General features: G+C 39.7%; 1 protein-coding gene across 1 annotated transcript in view; it reads left to right on the top strand.

Annotated features, from left to right (window-relative positions):
* LOC140463157 (cadherin-22-like) overlaps positions 1-24,260 on the top strand; it is an 852,306-nt gene that overhangs the window by 666 nt on the left and 827,380 nt on the right. The gene's annotated exons all lie outside the window — the stretch shown is intronic.

The following is a 24,260-nucleotide window of genomic DNA, read 5'->3' as shown; positions in this document are numbered from 1 at the left end:
CTCGCGGTCCGTTTAGTCCGAAAATCCACTCAGATCAGCTGCTCAGCTGCTCAACTGGTTTCCCAGGGTCTCTGGGCAGGCAAGTTAGCATCACAACTCCGGTCCTGACAAGACTTGAGCCTTCCAATGGAGCAGACAGAATACATTCGCATGGGTTTCCACTAGTTAGCTGTCCGTTCTGACAAATTCCGTTTAGTATGCAGGCAAGTGTCGGAGGGAAAGATCTATTGACTTTTAGATTGAGGCTGTATGTGGCAATGAAACGGATTGTTCGTGATGTGCTGTCCTGGGTGCTGATAGCATTTACAAGTAAGAATTCTTCACGAGCAAAATAGTAAGCAGATTGATGAAAAATTATCCCCTCGTGCACATTTTTAAAATGCTTTGAAAAGGTTTTAGAGGCGAAGAAACGTGCACGGTTGATAAGTGAGCCTCAGCTCGGTTTCTTAATTGATAACTGTCAGTAACAACACCAAATTCTTAATCTCCTGCATTTGTAATTAGCTGTTGAGCTCTGCATCTTTTATTTCATGTTACATAGATGCAGCAAATGCTTCCTAAGGGTTTTGATGCACACCCTACCTTCTTACCTGCACGGGGTATCCATGCTCGGCACATAAAACTTGGGTTACCTGCCAATTCCTTTTTTGTAAAAAAAAGGTATCAATATATTAATTGATTATTACTGAAAAAGGATAGATGCTGCAGCAGAAAATCTGTGTGCAAAGGGATGTACTTAGTGGGGGTAAGGGACCTCATTCTAATCTGGTCAGAATGTATCCATAAGTATCCCAGCCGAAATGCATCAACTTCACATAGCTGGGAAATAAATGTTTTGTTTTTCTGAGCGTCTTTTGGTTAAAATGTGGAGCTGAGTAGGAGAATTACTTATAAATTGGTTTCCTGGTATCATAAACCTGAAAGCAGGCAGGTTTTTTTTTGTTTCAAAAACGGTTCATTTTAAAAGAAAACCAATTTCAAAGGAATCAGTTTTTTCTGTGTTCAGTTATGAGATTCAACAGTTTTTGTTTATCATTTGTAATTTTTGCTGCTGTATGGTGATATCTTGAATAGTTACAATTTGCTTTACCGGCTGGTAAGGGCTATCTTTACTTCAGCCTGAATCTTGCTGACTCCTCACTGAATTGACAATACCTCAGCTCCTCAATAACAAGGTGGGACCTGAGTTCCTCAGTGAACAAATGGTACCCCCAGCCTTTTGGTGAAGGGATAGGACCTGAGCTACTTATTGAAGAGATAAGCTCTCAACTCCACATTAGAAAATGTACCACGATTCCACAGTGAAGAGGTGACAGCCTCAAGGGATTTTCGATCAGCTCTGCATTGAAGCTCCACTTTCATCCAATGGGAGCCATGTTGGTACCTTAGCTCCTCTGTGAAGAGATAGTATCTAAGCTCCCCTTTGTCAAGATGGTACCTTAGCTCCTTAATGAAGAAACAAGTGCAGATCTTCAGTGAAGAGATCTTTAGTGTAGAGATGATCTCAGTTCCTCAGTGAGCAAATGGCAACTCAATTTTTCAGTGCAGGGATGGTTTCTCAGTGCATAGAGGGTACCTCAGATAAGAGATGGGAACTAATCTCCTCAATGAAGAGATGATTCATCAACTCCTCAGTGAAGAAATGGTACCTTGATTCTTGATTCAGCTGCACTGCATTAAGGACTCCCAATCTGATGGTTTGAATTGAAAACCATTCTGGAGACACTTACTTCCCACTAGACAGAATGTTCTCAGCTCATTCTCTGCTCTGTATTTAGAAGAGAGAAATCAAATTGTTAAACTGGCATAGTTTGAGTAGAGGGGGTTGGGGATGGAAGTCCATTGCTGTACTATTCAATGTATTCTTTTGGTAAGACATAGGAATTGGAATGGATGCCTTATCGTTTTGGTAGTCTGATGGCTGAACTTTATCATTTCCTCAGCCGCAGTTAGCACAAACAGGATTAGGGGTTTGGAGGGGGTAGCACCAAAAATAAGCAAATGCCATACGAAAGAAGGCATTTAAAATTGTGATCTCCTTTGAGTGGTAGAATGGAACCCTCTCACAGAGAGGAGTTAAATGCCCTTCACCTCAAACAGTCACAGAAAGAATGGGACCTGCAGTTTGCTTGAATGAAAAAAGTAAAAACTGTATGATGAAGCTAATTTGCAGGAAACAATAAAGACAGTAAAGGTTTGCATGTTAATTTTCAAACTTAAATATAAGGAAGCAGGTAGACCATCTACCTCTGGAAATTGTGGGACTGATCTGAAAGTGACTGCATACTATTGTAAAATAAATTGCCATTGTCTGTTTCCTATAGCTCAGCTGGAATGAATGCTCTTAATCATTCATCTGCTGACAAGTCTAGAGCGATGCAATCTCTTTGAACCAGCTGTTACTTCAGCATGCACATTGTAACACTGAAACAAACTATATTAAATAGCAATAATAGATGCTCGAATGCCAGAAGTAACTTCAGTCGTATCACATTCATTATATACAGAGAAATAAAGGCAAGCCATTTTTCATGAAAATAACACATAATATGTTAATAGTGTTTGCTCAGCAGTTTTTGCCTAATTTTCTTACTTATTCATTTATTTTTGCAAATCTAATTCACCTATAGTGTGCATAGTAACTCACAAAAATACTTTAAAGTCACCTTCAGACCTTGTTTCCTCTTCCTGGCTAGCCATCCCCATTGTCCATAAAGGAATTAAGAGCATCTTCTTGTAACAGAGTGATTTGCTAAATCCTGGTCGTGACCAAACTAACCAGCACTCTTAATGAGGCCAGCAAACCTGCTACAGTGACAGGGTAATACAATATTTTACGAGAATAATCCATTTCAAATAGTACTGAAACATTCATTATGAATGGGCATTAAATTTGTTGTAACAGAACTTTTGTTCTCCCTTCAGTTCATGTATGTCTGCTCTGGATGTAAGTAGTAGCGTTCGAAATTTCATTCATTTTAAGAAGGGATTTTTTTTCTCAATTTTCCTTTCAAATTCATCCATTTGTTGGCAAAAGTGAAAGTGTACAATTTGCATATTCAAGAAATGTTTTAGAAGATCTTTCTTCTTTAGAAAAGAAATGTTTTATAAGTATTCTTTGACATATTGAAAAGCAACAACTTGGTGTTGTTTAATTAGTACAGCTGAATATGGGTTTACCACAACAAACAAGCATTTGTGTCTCGTTCACCATCTGCCAGTAACCTGACTTTAAATTACAGAAAAGTGCTTTAAATAACTTAACAGAGCCATTTTCTAGCCATATTGGTGTACAGTAGTCAGATTCTCAGTAAACTAAAAGAAAATGCTATTAAAATGAGCATGATGATTTCTTTGTCCTTAAAATAAGTGGCTTCAATTTTAAGAGCCTCCCTGAAGACCAACAAAAGATTACAATTAGCAAAAGTTCTCTATATTAGTGAATTCGATCTGTGATGGTGGTCAGTTTTGCAAGCAGTGTTGTTAAAGCAATGCTAAAGATTGTAGAATTCTAATTTGCAAAGGATTTCATTTATGCTTCAAATTGCTCAACTGTTTTTTGCACTGTGACTTGCATTTCACTGTCACCTCATTTGCAGTAAGTAGGAGACTATTATTTTGGGCTCAAAGAGGTTGGTGAAGTAATTGTTGCCATCAGATATTTGTTGTATTGTTGACTTCTACTTCCAATTTAAATTATTCCCGTCAGCAAGGAAGGAACTGTTCTCAAACTTAGGAGGCTCGCAATATAAGGTAAGTTTGCCATAGAGATGTTGAGATCTAATTTTACATATGTCAATTCTTTCTTTATGTTGACCATAAGATAAACCTCACCCTATTTTAAAAAAAGTTACATGAGCTTGGCATAATAACCATAAGCACAAAGCAGCATGCGATGGGTTAATAGAGGGAACTTTGTTGTTTATTCAGATTATCTTTAGTCAATACAAGTGGCATAACTTTAGAAGTACATGCAATCTTTCTTGATGCCATTGTGTCAGATTGGCATGACATTCAGGATGCTCAGCCTCCAGGAACTGGTATCAGATTATGTCAGCCACACCACAAACTAATAACAGGATCATTTACCCTCAGTCCCAAGAAATTTGATTCTGGCCTATGAGCTGGATATCAACACAGTTAGGAGTGCCAACATGTAATAGAAAATTGATGAGCAAGGGAAAGGGACAACTGGTCAACCACAGCATGTTGGCCAATGCACCATGACTAAACACCTTGTTCTCTTCTTCAGCCAACTAACATCAGGCAGAAACACAACACTCAATTTCTTTAATATCCCAAAGTCAGCAACTCTCATATTGATTAAGAACAAAGTCCCAGCTCTGTTAGTATTTGTCCTTGAGTAAACTAATATCTATACACCTAACCAATAATATTATTTATACTGGGAATTGAATATGAAACAAATTTACTAGTTTAAAAAACAGAATATGAATCAAACTAGTATGTCTTGCATGGGTGGGGATGGGAAATTATGAAAGTTGAATGGGTTTTTAGTGATTTATTGTATCTAAGATGTCACTCCGAAGAAACCTTTATACTAAGGTGCACGTAATAATGACCAATGTGAAATGTGATTGAATCTTTTATTTCACTATGCACCTTTGAAGTTTACCTCACTTCAAAGGCACTGCCACTATCAGTAGCTCAGCCCCATGGCCAACATTCCAGATTTTCACTTTTCTCTCACTTCAAAGTTAATGCAACCCAAAGTGCTGCCAATTGGAAAGAAACTAACACGATGAGTGACAATCAGTTCAAAAAGGTATTGTCAGTGTTTGTTGAAAAAAATAAAGCCATGCACCAGAAACATAATATAATCACTAATCAAACCAGTAAGGAATCCAGAAGAACCTGTATAGTCAGAGATTGTCTAGTATGTGAAATTTGGTAATACAGAGTGATGCATTTTAAGGGAAGTTAACTATACGAAGAGATAAAGAATAGAATTTAAGATATCTGATCAACATGGACGAGTTGAACCAAAGGGTTTGCTTTAATGCTGTACAACTCTATAACTCTGTGACTTGGTTTTTAGGGTTAAGTAAAGATGGGAGAAGATTCATGGTGACCATAATCACTGATATAAACCGATTGATCCAAATGGCCTGATTCTCTACTGTAAATTTCAATCTTATTCTATCTAGCTTATTGCTTAATGCACTAAATACCAGGTAGAAAATGCATCAGAGATGCAAAGGTGGCTCCTTTCCCCAGCCCCTCGCTCCATAAGTGTTTGTTAGACCAAGATGAGATTCACTTTGCAAACAGACAACTCAAACTTTTCCATTCTTTGGAGTGCTGGTGCAGAAACACTGTCTTGCATTTAGTGCTTGTTAATCAGGAAGCATCAAATGTTGGAAAGTTGTAATCACAAAAAGAACACTTCCATTTTTTTCTGAAGATGTGTAGCATGTTGGTTCTAACATCTTGTGTTCAGATAAACCAAACAGGAGAATAACCTTGGGTTCACTGACATCATAAATTGTGATGGTGCAGCTAAAGCACTTTACAAAAGGCAGCAGAAATCTTTATGCTCATGATCTAGGTGCCAAAGCACTTCTCTTTCTCTTCTTATTTACAATATGTATTCTTCATGTTTCTGAACATGGCTGCTCCTATGAATGTTTTTTGCTGTAGCAGCAGATTCTTCCTTTTAAGTTTGTCATCTTCCATTTCTTAAATGTGCAGACTCTATTTGGAATATGAAACTTAGCCACTCTTTTCTCAATGTGTTCAGACTGAGAACATTGGTGGGCTAATCAAGTGGGAAGCTGAGTACTATTCTCTCCATAACAATAACACCTTGGATTAATGTAGCACCAGTGTTTTCAGATAATGTTACTCAGGAGCAGAAGATGGATGAGAAAGCGGAGAAATCCTTGGAAAGCTCTAGATATGAAAGATGAGCATTAATGGAGATCTGTTAACAGTGACTGGATAGATAGGAACAGAATCCAGAGAGAGTTGATCCACTCAACTGAAAAAATAGAAGGAATTTGCAGAGGATGGTGTGGTCAAACATGGTAAGGCTGCAGGGTGGATGTGGAGAGATGACTTCTCTTAAGTAACATTGACACTGACAAGTGGCTGCTCCAGTGTGTTGGCTCTGTGGAAACCTGATCAACAAGGTTCAATCAAGCAGTTGAATGAATAATGAACAAATGATTTTATTGTCATGTGTGTTTTACAGTGAAAAATATAGTCCAGTTGGTTCTGCTACAATGTGCATTTCTTCAACACCAATTGTCTACAATGCGATTGAAGAATGTAGATCATTATTTGTAGAATGCCTGTTTGGATATAATTACCCGTATTGGCCATAATGCATTTCTGGCCCCTTTAGTTTAAATAGTGCTGCACAGGAACTGAACTACCACCTTATACCAGAAATGGCTGTAAAACTACAATGAAAAGCTTCCATCGTCACTGGTGCTTTTTGAGCAGTTAAAGAATAACGATTAAAAATAAAAAGATATAGCTTAAAGAGAGTCCATAACCCTCCTGCCACTGTTTTGCCACTGTCTACGCCGGACTCAACCAATGTCAAAGTCGCTGTTCCTGATCCTTCACCGCTGTGCCTACCTTGCCAACATCGCCTCTGCTGGTGTAGGAGCCAATGCCATTATAAGAAAGATGACCAAGGATTCAGAAGGAGACGATGTCTTCCAGGACTTTTGAGAGGATATGCAAGTTGGAGAAGTGCGGTTAATTTCAAGAAGAAAAAGCATCAAGACAGGGTCTTGAAGGTGGAAGATAATGGCAGATTTAACAGCGAGTTGTGATCATGATTTTACTGAGGGGAAGGTTCAGGAAACAGGGGTGTGTTTGTCTCATGGACAATATGAATTAGTTTACACATCACATTTATATGTGCATTTTGTAACAGTAAATTCAATGGTTCATAATCAGAAGCAAAGGTATGTGAACAATTGAGAAGTACTGAAGTCAATCCAGTTATTGCCAACTGAATCCCCCACTGAAGTCAGTAATGGCCACAAATGAGGGCACGATTCAGGGTTTTTCAACTCAATACTGTGCTCAGTTACAGCAATACTACCTCAGTCCCTGGATTTATTTTAGCATGTTCTGCTACTTTCCATCATTGAAAGTATTGCTGTCACCTTTCTTCAAGGTGAAACCTTTATTTGGAACCACACAGACTGACATCTGACTGTCACTTCACACACTATCGGAAGAGAGGTTTAAATGTTTGATAACCACATTACTGGTGTTTGACATTGAAGTGATTGCAGGGATATAAGCAGCAGTTTCATCATGTATTGGAACATCGTAGCAAATATCAATGACAGAGATATACCATGTTATTTGTGAGATCAACAAACCCTTTCATATCTAGGGAGGATTAATGGAATGAAACTTGGCTTTGATACCCATCAAGACAATCATTTTAAGTCAAAAATATTCATTGAAATGAGGTATCACCTGAATAATCACAAACATAACATGACCTGGTGGTATTGGTCAATATACTATCTAATCATGAGAGCTAGATAATAATCTGCATTCAAATTCTGTCATGGCAGATGGAGGAGTTTAAATTCAGTAACAATCTGGAATTAAGAGTCCAATAATGACCATTAAACCATTGTTAATTGTTCAAAACCCAACTGGTTTATTAATGTATATCCTAACCTGATCTGGTTCTACATTTGAGTCCATACCAACAGCAGTTGACTCCTAACTGCCCTCTGGGCAACAAATCTGGCCAGGACAATGAAGCCCACATCCTGTGAATGTTTTGTTTTTAAATATCCAATTCTGTGCATTTGACAATGAAGCTAATTCAATTCAGTTCAATTCATTTGCTGCTATCACAACATGTCTGATTGTCTATTTCAAAATGGCAGCTTTATCTTGGATATAAACCAGTTTATTTCTCCTGAAAAGCACTGAATCTCAATTGAAAGTCTTCAAACTGGCACCTTCGCCTGGAAGTCCTCTCTGTAGTTGCTCATCATTGTCACAGAAGGAGGACAACACAAGTGCAGGAACAAGAAAATAAAGAACAAAGTTCAGAAGTGTGAAAGCAAACTAGTGAAGAGACTGTTAATGGCCAAAATTAATAATTAGAATAAAAGCAAATTGATATGTTTCAGAATGTAGCTCCACAAGTTCAAAATTCAAATATGTTAAAGATTTTTAATTCATGGTCCTAAAACCCAATTCGCTCAGACCCACTTCATCAATAATTGAATATGAATTTGTAAAAAATTAACAATTTCAAAATTGACAGCCTGCTTGATCTCTTTGATCTTATCCAACAACTCTAGCTATTAAGAGAATTCAAGAAGTCGAGGTTGTTGCTGAAGTGGCACTAGATGGCGTAGCAGTTTAAGGCACCACTGTCAGAGGCAGTGCTTATCACCTCGAGGGACTCCAGACCAACTTTAGTTCGGGTCAATGAGGAAGAAACTCCCCTCTGGCACTGAGTGACAGAAGCATCTAGTTTAGAGCCTCAGATGCAGCTTCATGTGGGTGTAATGCCATTCAGTGCAATGGTGCTGAATTTTTCAACAGAAGCATCAGGGATACCAACAAATAAAACACCCAGCAGTATCACTTAAAAAGGGAAACTTTTCTAAATGGCCCAATTTGGATACACCAGCCTTTATATCCTGAAGTATTAGCTTGCTTTTGTTTTCAGTTACTGAGGCATCTGCCACATACTTCCATCATTTTCTATTTTTATTTGTGACTCTCAGCTTTTTGTGGATTTACTTTCATTAGAATTCTAGACAGTAATTTCCCAATTCCAAAAACTGTACCAACAGATTGAATTCTTGAGGATTTATATCTTATTCACATTTTCAAAAAAAGTTGCTCCCTTTAACATCCCTTCAGTATATTATCTGAACTCTCAATGTATTCACATTTCTCTCTGTGGCACTGCTGAAGTTCAAAAACAGATTTGCTGCTGTAATTCTGTAATGCTCTCTCCAGTAGCTTTCTGCTTGAATTCTTTGCCCAGCTTCTAGCATCTTTCCATCATGCGCATTGTTCTTGATTGCTTTACATTTCTCTTTCCAAACGGCTATGATATATTTTATCTCAACTCGGATTTTTAAATCTCAATTTCTAACTCCTTTCTGTCTCATTTTCTTTTCCCCTACAAATCCAGGTTTTCAAAACCTTGATAGTCATAAAGAGATGAAAAGTGTGGTGCTGGAAAAGTACAGCAGGTCAGGCAGCATCTGAGGCACAGGAGAATGTTTTGGGCATAATGTCGAATGTCCAAAATGTTGATTCTCCTGTTCCTCGGATGCTGCCTGACTTGCTGTGCTTTTCCAGCACCACACTTTTTGACTCTGACCTCCAGCATTTGCAATCCTCACTTTTTCCTAGTCATGAAGAGAATACAATATGCACCCTTAAATGTGATGAGGGAGGGAAGTCAGAGCAGGGAAAGGATAGGTTGGTAAATAGTAGAATATTGAAGGTTTTAAGCTTGAACATTTTACGCTGTGAATGATATAGGCTAAGGAAGAATTTTAGCCTGGAGGCAAGATTGAATAGGATAAAATTCTAGTGTACAACATTAAGAAGGGCCTTGATTGAGCTGATAGACAGGAACCATTTCCTTTATCACAAGATAACAAAGGTTATGCTGGTTAACAATTGTAATTTTGTGAATAAGGAAAATAATCTGATTCTAAAATGCTCATAGACACATAGGTATGGAGCATAAATAGAGCCCAAGCCACTTTGTCCTTTCACCATTCAGATAGTAAGCATACATTTAAAAAGTATTGAATATAAAATAGAGTTGAGAGTGTGGTGCTGGAAAAGCACAGTGGGTCAGGCAGCATCCGAGGAGCTGGAGAATTGATTCCTCGGATGCTGCCTGACCTGCTGTGCTTTTCTAGCATCACCGTCTCGACCCTGATCTCCAGCATCTGCAGTCCTCGCCTTCTCCTTGAATATAAAAAAGTCAAATTTACTCAACCTAGGAGTAATATTGTATCAACTGGTGACTATTTCCAACAGTATCTAGTTCTAAGAGAACAATTTTGATATCAAACCTCTGCTTATGGTACTAGTCATCCATCTGGATCCCCCACTATCTCACTCAGTATGATGCAATAACATAGACTGATGAAGGTTTCAATGGACTAGCCAGGTACACAGAAATGTGGCAAATATTGGATTAAATCTGGAGAAGTGAGGAGTAACATATTTGGGGGAGGCAAAAAAATGAGAGACTTATTATGTAAAGAGGAACAGAAACTGGGAGCATTTATAAATTCCTAAAACCACTAAGACACTCAGATAAGGTGTTAGGGAGACACACGGGTTGTTTTCTCCTATTGGATGACACTTCGAATATAAGAGCAGTGAGATTTGTTAGACCTGTATAAAGCATCCAGTAGGTCATAGTTAGAGTATTGCAATCTGTGCTATTGCCGCTGTTACAATTTTGATCACCTGAGGTGATCATACTGGAGTGGGTGCATGGTGGCCCCATGGTTAGCACTGCTGCCTCACAGCACCAAGGACCTGGGTTTGATACCACCTTGTGCAACTGTGTGGAGTTTGCACATTCTCCCCATTTCTGCATGGGTTTTCTCTGGAAACAGCACATTGGCTCAGTGATCAGGACTGCTACCTCTCAGAGCCAGGACCCAGTTTGATTCCACCCTTAGGCGACTGTCTGTATGGAGTTTGCACATTCTGCCCGTGTCTGCATGGGTTTCCTCCAGATGCTCTGGTTCCCTCCCACAGCCCAAAGATGTGTAGGTCAGGTGGGTTGGCCATGCTAAACTGTCCATAATGTCCGGGGATTTGCAGGCTCGGTTGATTAGCCACGAGAAATGCAGGGTTATGGGTGCAGGTCTGGGTAGGAAGCTCTTCAGGAGGTTGTTGTGGACTCAATGGGGCGAATGCCCTTCTTCCACACTGTAGGGATTCCATGATTTGTAAAGTTGATGATGGAAATGTAGAATTTTAGACTTGAGGCAAAAGTGATTGGGATAAGGTTGTTTTCTTTAGAATAGAGGAGGCTGAGAGGTGATTTCATTCCAGTGTACAGATTCAGAAGGATCATGATTGAGTGGATAGGATTGAACTATTTCCATTATCACAAAGGCCAATAACCATTGGCATTATTTAAAGTAGGTGGCAGAAGAATTTGAGAAGAGTCAAGCAGAGCTGTTTTCAATCAGAGGATGGTAGGAATTGTCCAACATGGCTTTAAAAATCAGAAGAGAGACTCCCATCACATTCTAAAAATATTTTCATTTGACTTGCTGCATTCAGGACGATAGATCAAGACTTGGAAAATGGGTTTGGCTCTAGCTCAGTTGTCGCAGAAGCATGGGGCCAAATGGACTCCTTTCATGTTACAATGCTTTATTTTCTGTGTGAAGTTGTCCAGCTGGGAGGTTGAAAGCAGAAAGCTTCCTTCAATGAAGGACAGTGACATCATTACTTCAGAGAACCTGTTTGAGCACAGGAGAGCTTTGAAACAAGGAAAGACCATAAGTAAAGGACAGATGATCATTAGATACTTAGGCCAGTCCTCATGCAGGAACCATGGCAGTTAAGTGGTTGAAGCCTGTGACTGCAAAAGAGGTAGGAATGATGCAAGACTTTAGGTTAAGTCTGATGTCAAGACTGGCTGTTCTTGAGGGAGGTGGTGAGGATGTTTGAGTCAGCTGTTGGGCAGCTGACAGAGTATGGATTCAGAAACCCCAAGACTCAGGATAGGAGCCAACTGAGTTGGGAAGAAGGGTGATTGGTTCCTGCTATTCGGGGTATTGTAATAAAGTTGTTTTAATAATCCAGGTGAACTAGACTAATGACCTGGAGACAGGATTTTAAATTATACCATGAAGAATTTAAATTTAGTTGAATACAATGGAAAGAAAATCTAGTCTCAGTAACGATGACCATGCCTGGATTACTGTAGTTACTGGATTGCTGTTAGAATACTGTAAAGATCTGTCTAGGTTCACTAATGGAATTCAGAGAAAAACATTTGCTCCTCTTATTTGGCCTGGACTATCATAGAATCCCTAATATTTGATCCGGACCTCCAGCCATAGAAGTACAGGAAATCAGAGCAGGAATAGGCCATTCAGCCCCTCAAGCCTGCTCTTTCATTAAACTAGATCGTGGCTGATCTTGTCAAAGCTATTTCCTCTCATTATCCCCATGTATCTTGAAATTTTTAATACGGTCTACTCTTAATGGTCCTCTGCAATGGCTGAGCATGCAATTCAGTTGCATTGAGTAAGGCAGCTCACCAGGACCTTCCTAAGGGCAATAAGGGATGTATCATAACCGCTGGTCTGATGCCCATATCCCAAGAATTATTAATCATTTGTTAGATGATAAGTGGTATTTTGTTGCACTCATATTTAATGGGTAGACTGTAAATTCAAATAGCAGTTGAAAGATACGGTGAAAAGCTATTTAAAGATTGGATTCTTGCAGTGTCCTACTGGCATCACATTTGATCTATTGTTGATAAAGATCTTTAATAGCTCTTCCTGTTTATTTTTTAATCATCTGTATAGCATTATATTTCCACATTACACACTGATGTTTTATAACTATGAAACCTTGCTCATAAGCAAATAAAACAATTTGGAATTACATTGATACATGAGAAATATAGCACAAGAAACATTGCTCAGGGAATGCAAGACAAAACCCTTGCTATACATGATATGAATGTTCCACAGATTTTAAATAGTTTTTTAATGTATTTTAAATTGGCATATTCATAGATGGTAGGCTGAATGCTCTGATTAAAAAAGTAGAATTCAGGAATTGAGTATTTTTTAGCCATGTTAGTATAAACTGTAACATTTTCTTAAATGAAATTTTTTAGTGTAAATATTTTATCAAAAATAGGCTGCAAGCAGACTTTATAGAGATTAATCTGCAGATATGATTGTTTGGAAATTTGGAGTGAAAACACACTATGCATGGCTGACAGTATAGTGCCCAGGTCACTAATTATTCTCAAAGCAGTAACATCTACCAAACTGTAAACATATGATACGGAGACACTGGTTAGAATTTATTGTTTCCATTACTAAAATTGGAGGAAGTGAATCTACGGGTCATCAGGCTAACCCTAACTCTAACCCTAACTCTAAGCTCACTGACAGAAATACTGTTAGAAAGAATTCTGAAGGATAAAAACAAAGTGTGCACTTGGACTGTTCAGACATAGTCAGCATGTATTTGTTAAGGACAGGTCACATTTGACAAATTTGATTGAACCTTTTGAGGAGGTAACCAAGATTGATGATAAGTGTACTGTATTTGATGTGGTCTACAAGGACTTTAGCAAAGCTAAACATCTCTCATGGTAGACTAAGAGCCCATGGGATCCAAGGCAAAGTGACATATTGGATCCAAAATTAGTTGAGAGTTAAGAAGCAGAGGGTGATGGTAAAGGATTGTTTCTGAGATTGGATGTCTGCCTTGAGTGGGGTTCCAAAGGGCCCAGTGCTGGGGCACTTGTTGTTTATGGTGTACATTATTGATTTGGACCTAAAAGTTGGAAGAATGTTCCAGGTGTTTAAGGATGACATGAAAGCTGTGTGATAAATAGCTATATACTACAGGTGGATATCAACAGACTGGTCAGCTGAACAAAATGGGAGCAGTTGGAAATCAACCTGGAAAAATATGAGCTACTGCGTCTCAGAAGCACAAACAAGGCAAAATACTATACTATGAATGAACACTGACAATCAGAGGGACCTCACTGTGCATATCCAGAGATCTCTGACAGTATAGTGCTCAGGTCACTAATTACACCCAAAGCAGAAACGTTTACCAAACTATAAGCATAAGATACAGAAAGACTGTATAGAATTTATTATTTCCCTATGTATGTAACAGAGCAGGTAGACCTGTATGCAGCAGAGCAGGTAGATACAGTGTTTGAGAAGGCATATGGGTCATAGTTGCCTTTGTTAGTAGGGGCATGGAGTACAAGAGTGGAGAGGTTATGCTGGAACTGAATAAAACACTGGTTTGGTCATAATCAGAGTATTGTGTACAATTCAGGTCACTATATTGTAGGAAGCATGTTATTGTACAAGAGAGGTGCAGAGTAGGTTTTTTTTAATTTTATTCATTTTTGTGGGATGTGGGTGTCACTGCTGGCCAGCATTTATTGCCCATCCCAAGTTGCCCTTGAAAAAGTGGTGGTGAGCTGCCTTCTTGAACAGCTGCAGTTCATGTGTTGTGGGTTGACCCATAGTGCCACTGGGGAAGGAATTCCAGAATTGTGACACAGTGACAGTGAAAGAATGGCTACATATTTCCAAGTCAGGATGGTGAGTGGCTTGCAGAAGAGCTTGAAGGTGGTGGTTTTCCCATATATCCCTTGTTCGTCTAGATGGAAGTGGTCATGGGTTTGGAAGGTGCTGTCTGAGGATCTTTGGTTTACCGGAATGCTGCCTGGGCTGGAGTGTCTGAGCTGAGAGGAAATGTTGGATAGGCTGTAACTGTTTTCCTTGGAGCAGCACAGATTGAGAAGGGATGTATTAGAGGCATATATGAGGGGCATAGATAGAAAGGATAGAAATATTCTGGAGGAGTGTATGTCAAGGGAGTGTGGATTTAAGCAAAGAGGGAACGGCAAAGAAGGGATTTGAGAAGAAAGTTTTTCACTCAGAGGGTTGTGGTAGTGTTGAACTCATTACCTAAAAGAGTGACTAAGTCAGAAACCTTCAAAATGTTTAGGAACTCACTTGTCTTACCATAGCCTCCAGGGCTATGGGCCAAAATCTGGAAAATGGGATTAGTGTAGTCAGATCTATGTTGACTGGTACACACATGATGGGCTGAATGGCCTCTTTCTATGCTATGAATGCCAATGAGAAATATATCCATTGGTTTATTTATTAGGGCGACAAAGCATTTGGCATGATTCATGACAAACTATAGACTTCAATTGTAGGTCGGTAGAATAATCAAACCTGTGTGCAGAGACATAACTTAGTCCAAGTTCTTTTTAAGATTGCTGAGTTGAGATGTTAACTAACAGTTGATTAAGTGGTCAGATCATTTGACAAATTGTTTTGTGCGTTTTGGCTTCATTTGACTGCACAGAAACTCAATTATTTCGAAGATTATTTCACATCTGAAGTAGTAGATCACTTTGGGTTTGATCAAATTGTGTTGGAGGGAATGCTTTTGCATGGAAAGGTGTCAAAGATGGAAGGGGGAGAATTCATATTACTGCAGACATAATTTAGGAAGAGTATTATAGGAAATTTCCCAAGATGTGTATTGAGTATGAATTCTTTCATGTGCGACAGTGAGTACACATTCAGATTTTTCAGGGAATAGAATATAAAAATGTATGCATTGCCTTTTTTTTCTAACCCTTTATGTGAAAAATGACAATTCCATATTGCTATATCTGATTCCAATTGGATTCCTGGGGATTTGGATGTATAAATTTACATATTTACATGGGTGCAAGTGTACATCCTCACACCCTCTAATTATGCAAATCTCTCAGTCGCTGCTGTATACATGAAATAAAGCAACACCTACTTGGACACAACCCAAATATAATTTCACGCTGAGTTCACACATTGACTGATTCAATCATTTTACCTTTAGTTAATCTCAAAAAGTAACAGACATTTTAACCCAACAAATTAGTCCTGTGGCCTGGGAATGTTAGATGATCCTTCATCCTGGCCTAACCAAACTGTACACCAGACAATCTAACTCTGCTGTCATTAGACACAATGGCAAACAGCAATTCAAGCTTGGAGTTGGGACTGGAGGAAGATTGAATTAGAATTGGTTAATACCTGATAGGAGAGGTTCACACAGCCTCCACTCAAACATTACCTTATGGCCTTCTTTGTCATCTCTAACGAGATTCCCTACAGTGTGGAAACAGGCCCTTTGGCCCAACAAGTCCACACCAACCCATTGAAGACTAACCCACCCAGACCCATTTCCCTCTGACTAATGCACCTAATACTATAAGCAATTTAGCATGGTCAATTCACCTGGCCTGCACATTTGTAGATTGTGGGAGGAAACCAGTGCACCTGGAGGAAACCCACACAGACACAGGTAGAATGTGCAAACTCCACACAGACAGTCGCCCTGGAATTGAACCTGGGACTCTGGTGCTGTGAGGCAGCAGTGCTAACCGCTGAGGCACCATGCCACCCTATGTCAACCTGTTCAGAGTTGCTATCAACCCCTCTGAGGCATGTGGGATTTGAAGTTTGACCAGTGGCTAGAAGGGCACAGACAACAATGCCAAGTTTATGCATCGACTCCCTCTGATTCCTGTGGCAACGAAACATATTTATTGCACAATGGAATACTTCTTTAGGCGGTGGAAAAGTGAGACAGTAAGGGATGTGGGTGGGGGAGGGCATGGGTTCTGCAATTCAGGTTTATTATTAGGAAGGGTCAGTGCTTGGGTGCCAGCCTGCCGAGGAGCTTGAAATCTTTGACACTTAATTTAAAGCAGACTTTTTCTTTTCAAATTGATTTTTTTTTTGCTGAATGGGTAATCTTGGAAAGTTTTCTGTCAAATCATGTGAAAATATTAATGATGAACTGACAAACAAAACACATTGTGTGTACTGAACCTACTCAATTTAAACCTCAACGAAGCAATATATAGAATACTTTTAATTAGCCAGCCTGTAATTTGTACGATTTAAAGGTATAATTAGTGCTGTCTACTTTGTAAAATCAGCACCAAGAACTTGGATGTAAAAATATAAACTCAGGCAATGTGCAGGTGATGGGCGTTTAATCAACATACTTTGAATGCAAACTGTTACTTTGATATTTTTAAAAGCAGCAATGCTGCTTTGTCAAGTGCCAGTGTAAGGAACCAAACTATGAAGCAATGTTCGATGTACAGATGAACAGATGAAAATGCATAGTCGTGTATCTCAAACATAATTATCGCAAATGCACAGTGCTTGGAAGAGGTAGAAGTTATTGCAGCTCACTTCAGAGACACATTTGTTATTCCATTTGTGTGCATTTGTTGACTGATGAATTTTATTTTTGGGAATCAAAATTGATACGGTTGAGGATCTATATTTTTTCGTATCCAGTCCTGGCTGTGAGTAGCATTTATTGCCTACCTATATTTGCTCTTGATAAGATGGTGGTGAGCTGCCTTCCTGAACTGCTGCAATCCATTTGCTGTAGATACACTCTCAATGTCATTAGGGAGAGAGTTCCAGGAATTTGACCCAGCCACAGTGAGAGTTTGGCAATATATTTCTAAGTCGGGACGAAGAGTGGTTTGGAGGGTGAAATAACTCCATCCATCCCGTCACCAAGTCCCCCTGTATTTACACGTGGAGAGCCCTTGACACTGATCCAGCTCCCTCAGAGATAGCCGTCAGACTGAACAGGATCTCTGACACTACTGTTTAGTTATTTTCCATGTCGTGTGTGTGCAGTTGGAGAGTCCTTTTTTTCTTTTTTTTTCTTATTATATTACCCCCACACTACCGTCCAACTGCTGTACACTACTGTTTATATCTGTCAGTCATGGCTCCCTGATTAGACCAGATTAACAGCCCCAGTCAATCATGGCTCCCTGATTGGACCAGATTAACAGCCCCAGTCAATCATGGCTCCCTGATTGGACCAGATTAACAGCCCCAGTCAATCATGGCTCCCTGATTGGACCAGATTAACAGCCCCAGTCAATCATGGCTCCCTGATTGGACCAGATTAATAGCTCCAGTCAATCATGGCTCCCTGATTGGACCAGATTAACAGCCCGAGTCAATCATGGCTCCCTGATTGGACCAGATTAACAGCCCCAGTCAAGAAACTCATATTCTATGAGGTCCTCATGAGGCTGACCTCATTATAATCACTACAGATACCATCCCCAATATATAGATACATGCAACAAAGTCTGTTGTTTTCACTCAAAAGTATGTGGATCTCATGTTGCTTCATGATAAACTGGAACCATAGAGGCATTCTGTACTAATCTGAAGAGAAACCAATGATGGATAGCCATTAGGCCAGCCTAGCAATGCAAACCCAGAGGTACTGCAAATACCTAAAGTGAAACTCCGTGGTAATAAAAGCTGGCCAGCTACAAGCTTCGGCATCTACATGAGTACTTAACTGTGGAATCCTGTGCAGAAACTGAAGAAAGAGCTGCTGATGGTCTGTGGCAGAGTATGAGCAACAGAAAGAAATCAATCAGCCACTGTGCAAAATAGCTACTGTACAGTGATGGGGAAGAGCCAAGGTCTTGAAAGAATATACCAAAAGCAAGCCTGCTTTCCAATAAGGAGTAGTCCAAACCACAGAGGAATTCCACCATTACAAACTAAACTAAACCCCATTTTGTAAAAAGACATCAGGCCGCTGAGAGAAACTAAGATAAGATTGCAATTGCAATGCAGAAAATCAAATTCAGATTGCAGCAGTCCGTCAGAACGTGGATGTAAGGGATAGGATGAACTTTTCCAAAGAGAGATGCACAGTAAAAATTCAACTTCCTTGGCAGCACAAATCTGCAGGATAAATTTTATTACGCAGAGATTATTGTAAATGACAGAGAAACTGGTTTTCAGCTGGATACTGGAGATAAGGTTTTGATCCTTTGAGGCCAGAGATCCTCAGCTCATCTTTCATTACACTTTGGTATCAGGAAATACAAAGGTCAGAATAAAAGACCAGATGCATGCTACATGTTGTTAAAGTTAAAAATCACACAGCACCAGGTTATAGTCCAACAGGTTTATTTGTAAGCACTAGCTTGTGTAGTACTGCCTCTTCACCACCTGATGACGGAGCAGCACTCTGAAAGCTAGTGCTTCCAATTAAACCTGTTGGACTCTAATCTAGTGTTGTCTTGTCCACCTTGTCCACCCTAGTCCAACACTGGCTCCTCTGCATCATGACATTCGTTTTGTTAACAATAGAAAATAAGTTGATGATGCCTTGTACGTGCCTTCTAATCATTAAATTTCTTTACTAAGTGGAGCTGCTTATGTAGCTATATTCATCCTGTGGTTAGCAAACATTGAAGGTACTTCACTCTCAGAACTGCACTAACATGGAGCAGACTTTGCATTTCTCACAAAACAGAAACTGGAAATAATAGTAAACAAAGGTGCCAAAGGAAGTAATGTCCAGCCACCAGAGGGCATTCATTTGCTCTTTCAGAATAGTTACAAAGAAGGAAACCGGCACAAAAGTTGTTCATTTGCTTAAATGGGTAGTTTCAGACATTACTGCGATTTCTAATTCAAGGGACCGTGTTCCTAAACATCCAACTGTCTCTTTCAATGAGAGCTAGTTACTTGCAATGAAGGTAAAGGTGAAGTAAAATTGTCTACACTTTGCACAGATCTTGCTCAGGAGATGCAGCAACAGCAACTGAAATCTAGTTTAATACAAAAGTTCCTTCTAGAATAGAAAACAAAATCACTGCTAGGAAGGAAATAAGTAACTTTGTGCTAGATCAATTAGCAGCAAAAGCAAGTGAAACATCAGAAATTACTGCAGCCAATAAAGTGACCACTAAATCTGAAATGTTTAATATATTTAGAAAAAAGAGCTTCAGTCATTGGAAGAAAGTTGTTTCATTGCTTCAGAAAACAAATCAAGACCGTTCAAGTTTTGATTAGTGTAGACAGTGCCAAATCTGTGCAGGCAGAACTCAGAAACCAAAATAGAAATTGTTGGAAAAGCTCAGCTGGTCTGGCAGCATCTGTGGAGAGAAATCAGAGTCATCATTCCTCAGGATGTCAGGCAGAGGTCAGTTGTTTGCAGTAAATCTTTTCAATCATGTACAAACGATGTTAACATGAGCGAGACATGTTGAGAGAAAATACTTCAATACTGAGCAAAGACCCTTCAAGAAGATATACAGAAACAAATAAAAAATTATCCAAGGAGCATAAATCAAAGATCAGAGTGGATTGTTTTAATATTCAGTGTACATAAATTGTTGATCTTTATGGATAGCTACTGGAAGCTGCACAAGAACCTCATTAGCATCATTAAAGGTGAGAGCATTACAGAGTATCTTAAATCAAAGCTGAAAATGTGTTGATGGAAAAGCGCAGCAGGTCAGGCAGCATCCAAGGAGCAGGAGAATCGACGTTTCGGGCATCAGCCCTTCTTCAGGAATCCTGAAGAAGGGCTGATGCCCGAAACATCGATTCTCCTGCTCCTTGGATGCTGCCTGACCTGCTGCGCTTTTCCAGCAACACATTTTCAGCTCTGATCTCCAGCATCTGCAGTCCTCACGTTCTCCTATTTTAAATCAAAACTAATAATATCAGAATATTGAGGTCCTGGAGGTATGGAATGTGTCTGCAGAGTTTAAAGTTGCGTATAATAATGGACTTGATTAGCTTGGACATCAGCGACAATCAGTAAAATTTGACCATCTCAGTGAGGTGACTGAACTGAAAGTTCACCTATTGGCAGTCAAACAGCGTAAACAAACCTTGTAGGCTACAAAAGAATCACAAAGATCTTGCAATGAGCGAACTATCTCATGTGACAGAACAGAGAGCTGGTTTGATGGAGAAAAATGCCTTTTCACTACAGAAATGTGCAGAACTCCACAATCGTGGAGAACGCCTGGCTGAAGAAAACACAGCTACAGTTAATGAATGAACACCCATCTTTCAAAATGAAACACAGGGGAAAGAGGGGGAAAGAGAGAGAGAGAGCGAGTGAAGCATTTTCCTTCAGTCATGAATGACAGTGATTATCTTCGGACAGAGGGTGTCCTTTTAAATAACTCTGCAAATCAGAACACTACACAAAATGTTGTCATTGCTGGATTGGAATTGTTTGGTGTGGACATGAGGGCCAAAGGACCTTTTTCAGTGCTGTAGATCTCTACAACTCTATTGGTCCTGATTGGGTAATTTGATATGTTGTCCTGGTATGGTACAAACCTACTTCAAGATGGAAACTTTGCGATGAACTTGTCAGCACCTCATCAGCCTCACACCACAGCCACTAATTGCAGAAATACTTCCCGAGAAATAGAGGAGAAAGCTTTATCGCTTTACGTCCAGTATATTAGATTAGATTAGATTAGATTACTTACAGTGTGGAAACAGGCCCTTCGGCCCAACAAGTCCACACCGCCCCGCCGAACGCAACCCACCCATACCCCTACATCTACCCCTTACCTAACACTACGGGCAATTTAGCATGACCAATTCACCTGACCTGCACATCTTTGGACTGTGGGAGGAAACCGGAGCACCCGGAGGAAACCCACGCAGACACGGGGAGGACGTGCAAACTCCACACAGTTAGTCGCCTGAGGCGGGAATTGAACCCGGGTCTCTGGCGCTGTGAGGCAGCAGTGCTAACCACTGTGCCACCGTGCCGCCCATGGTGGCAACACCCAACACCCTTCATTTTCTTTTCTTGTGTACGACATTGATATGCAGGCCAGAGAGCAAAGCAGATGGAAAGGGGAGTGAGAGTTTCACTTCCTTTGAGAGATTGTAATCATTTGGGTCCCAGAGTCTTCTCTGTAAGTTAGTTTTCCCTTGGCATTGCTGCTACATTCAGATCTTCATGATGGTTGCAATGCAAAGACATTCCACTTTTAGAGGTTATCATCATTCCTGATGAAGAGCTTATGCTCGAAACATTGATTCTCCTGCTCCTCGGATCCTGCCAGACCAGCTGTGCTTTTCCAGCACCCCATTCTTGACTCCGATCTCCAGTATCTACAGTCCTCACTTTCTTCCTGTTATCAATACTCCCCCAAGATGTTACTTCCACCATGAGATGACAAGGAAATCACATTTTTAATTAAAGTGCTCAAGATTGTGAAAGGCTTTACTGTGGTGAGTAAAGAGAAATTGCTTTCACTGAGGGACCAGTCCATTATCAGAGGACAGAGATTTCAGTTCCAAAGAAGCATCGAAATGTCATCCCTCTTAGTAGATGATGCTAGACCTGAGTTTCATCAGATCTTTAAATAATTGACAAAGGAGCCAGGTGAGAAATTAGGATTTTTTTTGAATGCAATGAGTGATTTTCATCTGGAATACACTTTCTCAAAGATAAAAGCAGATTCGATAACAATATTCAAATGGAAAATAACTATGAAATTGTAAAGAAAGTGTTTTCAGGTCCAAAGGAGACAAACAGGTGTGGTGTTTCTAATGATATAATTCTGTCAAAGAATGAGCTCCTTCATCACAATACCATTTCATAAGAAGCCAACATGTGAGATCCTGAACCTGAACCTCACGATTCAAACTTCCTGCTGGGCCCTAAAGCATCTGGATATAAACCAATGGAGGATGTTCAAATGTCAGCTAAGTCAAAAAAAGCCCATCCATTTCCCTTCTTGTGATTGTGGTAACACCATCCCGATCTTGAAGCTCCTGAACTCCAAACCAGCAGCAGTTGAAGAAGAGTGTGCCAAACAACAGTGTGGTGGTGTTGATAGCATCACATACATTCCAGGGATGTGCGATGGGTTCTAGATTTCCTGTGGTTTCAGACTGGTAAGGGAAATAAAGTAAAGAAAAAAGAGGAAAATCATAAGTAACACTGAATTGATAACACAGTAAGAAAACGCATATGCTAAGCCGAGGGTTTATACAGTTGAGCAGTATTTCAATATATCCAGACATTGCCTGCAATCGCAAAATAACATCGGTTTAAACTAACACTTTTAAAAAATAATTGGAACCTTCTTGTCACTAAATACATGCAACATACCAATTTCCTGCAGCCTTCCCAGTTAAAGCTGTAATATTTCTCTTTCAACTACCTACTTGTCAATTTCTGGTCAATTTCCCACATTAAAAATCAGATTGCCTGCAGTTTCTGTGTTCCGCACTGACAACCTTGTGATTGAAATCAGCAAGATCGTAACATCAAAGTATTTTGAGCCGCTGAACAAATTGTAGCATTCTGAGAGTTCAGTGATTATTTCTCCACTGAATGATTCTTCTGAAGGTTCAGCTTGTTTTCAGGGGTATTTGCATTTTCCATGGACTTGGACTAAAGATCCTCATTATATTGTTCAAAAGGATATTCCACATGAATGATTTGAGATCAGTGGCTGCCAGTATTCTGTTTGGCCATAAACTAGATCCAAAGCATATTCCTGTATCTCATCAAATGTATTTCAATAGTATTGAGATCAGTTTGATAAAACTGGCCAATGTGTCCTATTAATATATACTAAAACCTACAGAGCCAAACAGTTGGTACTGCATGTGCAAGCAGCCTCATTCAAGTAGACCATGTGACTCAAAACTGAAATCTTCTAGAAGTTTTTAGCTAAGGGAATAAGGGAAAAAATTAATCAGAAAATAATCTTGATCATTTATCAATTTATCTGATTATCAAACACATTTTGAATAAACTTGCTATCAGTGCACTTTTGTTTCATTGAACAATGCATTACATTGCAATGATAGTAATACAGCATTGATTTGAAAGGTTCACACTGTTAAGCTATGTGTATGGTTCCATAATGTTAGTACTATCACAGCGTGACCTGTGACGTTGATGCTCTATTTTACTGATCCACCTGCTATAGTCAGCAACTCAATGGAAGTGGCCTTCGATGGTAGGTAAGGGGACAGTCAGTACCAGTCAGTCCTCATGATAGTGCTGAATGAAGGAAATGCTGCAAATCTATCTCTGATCATATCTCTGGACGGATTTCACCTCCACCCTGATGGTGTAAAAGCTTCAAATTTCTTTTGTTCATAAATTCACAGTAGGTAATCAAGTGCACCTCCACGTTGACATGTTCTCATGTCCCCCTATCAGCCGTGGAGAGCCCATGCCTCCTGTTTTAACATTGCTATAGGCACTCTGTTAGATCTGCAGCTTTGGCAGACCACCTGCATCCAAATAAAAGGCCGTCTCCCAGAAGGTTACAGTGGCCAGATAATTGGACAGATGGATGGACTAGAAGCACCAAGGGCCGACCATCCTATCAAATAATCCAGAACGTGTTTATTGATCTGTAATAGTCACACAGTTGCACTACATGTGTTGTTTTGTAATGCTTGTACTGTTGCATTGTGTTCTGTAATATTGATACCAACATAATGAGTGTTCTGTAATGTTGCTAGGGCGGCGCAGCATCGAGGGCCGAAGGGCCTGTACTGCGCTGTAATGGTCTATGTTCTATGTTCTAAAGTTTCAAATGTTGAAGGGTAAATAATGAGATGGTAACACCGTGCGTTTTGTTCTGAAACATTGAG

The sequence above is a fragment of the Chiloscyllium punctatum genome, chromosome 37 (assembly GCF_047496795.1).
Source record: "Chiloscyllium punctatum isolate Juve2018m chromosome 37, sChiPun1.3, whole genome shotgun sequence".
NCBI lineage: Eukaryota > Metazoa > Chordata > Chondrichthyes > Orectolobiformes > Hemiscylliidae > Chiloscyllium > Chiloscyllium punctatum.
Note: the sequence above shows the minus strand (reverse complement) of the source record. Positions and strands in the feature narration are given on the sequence as shown.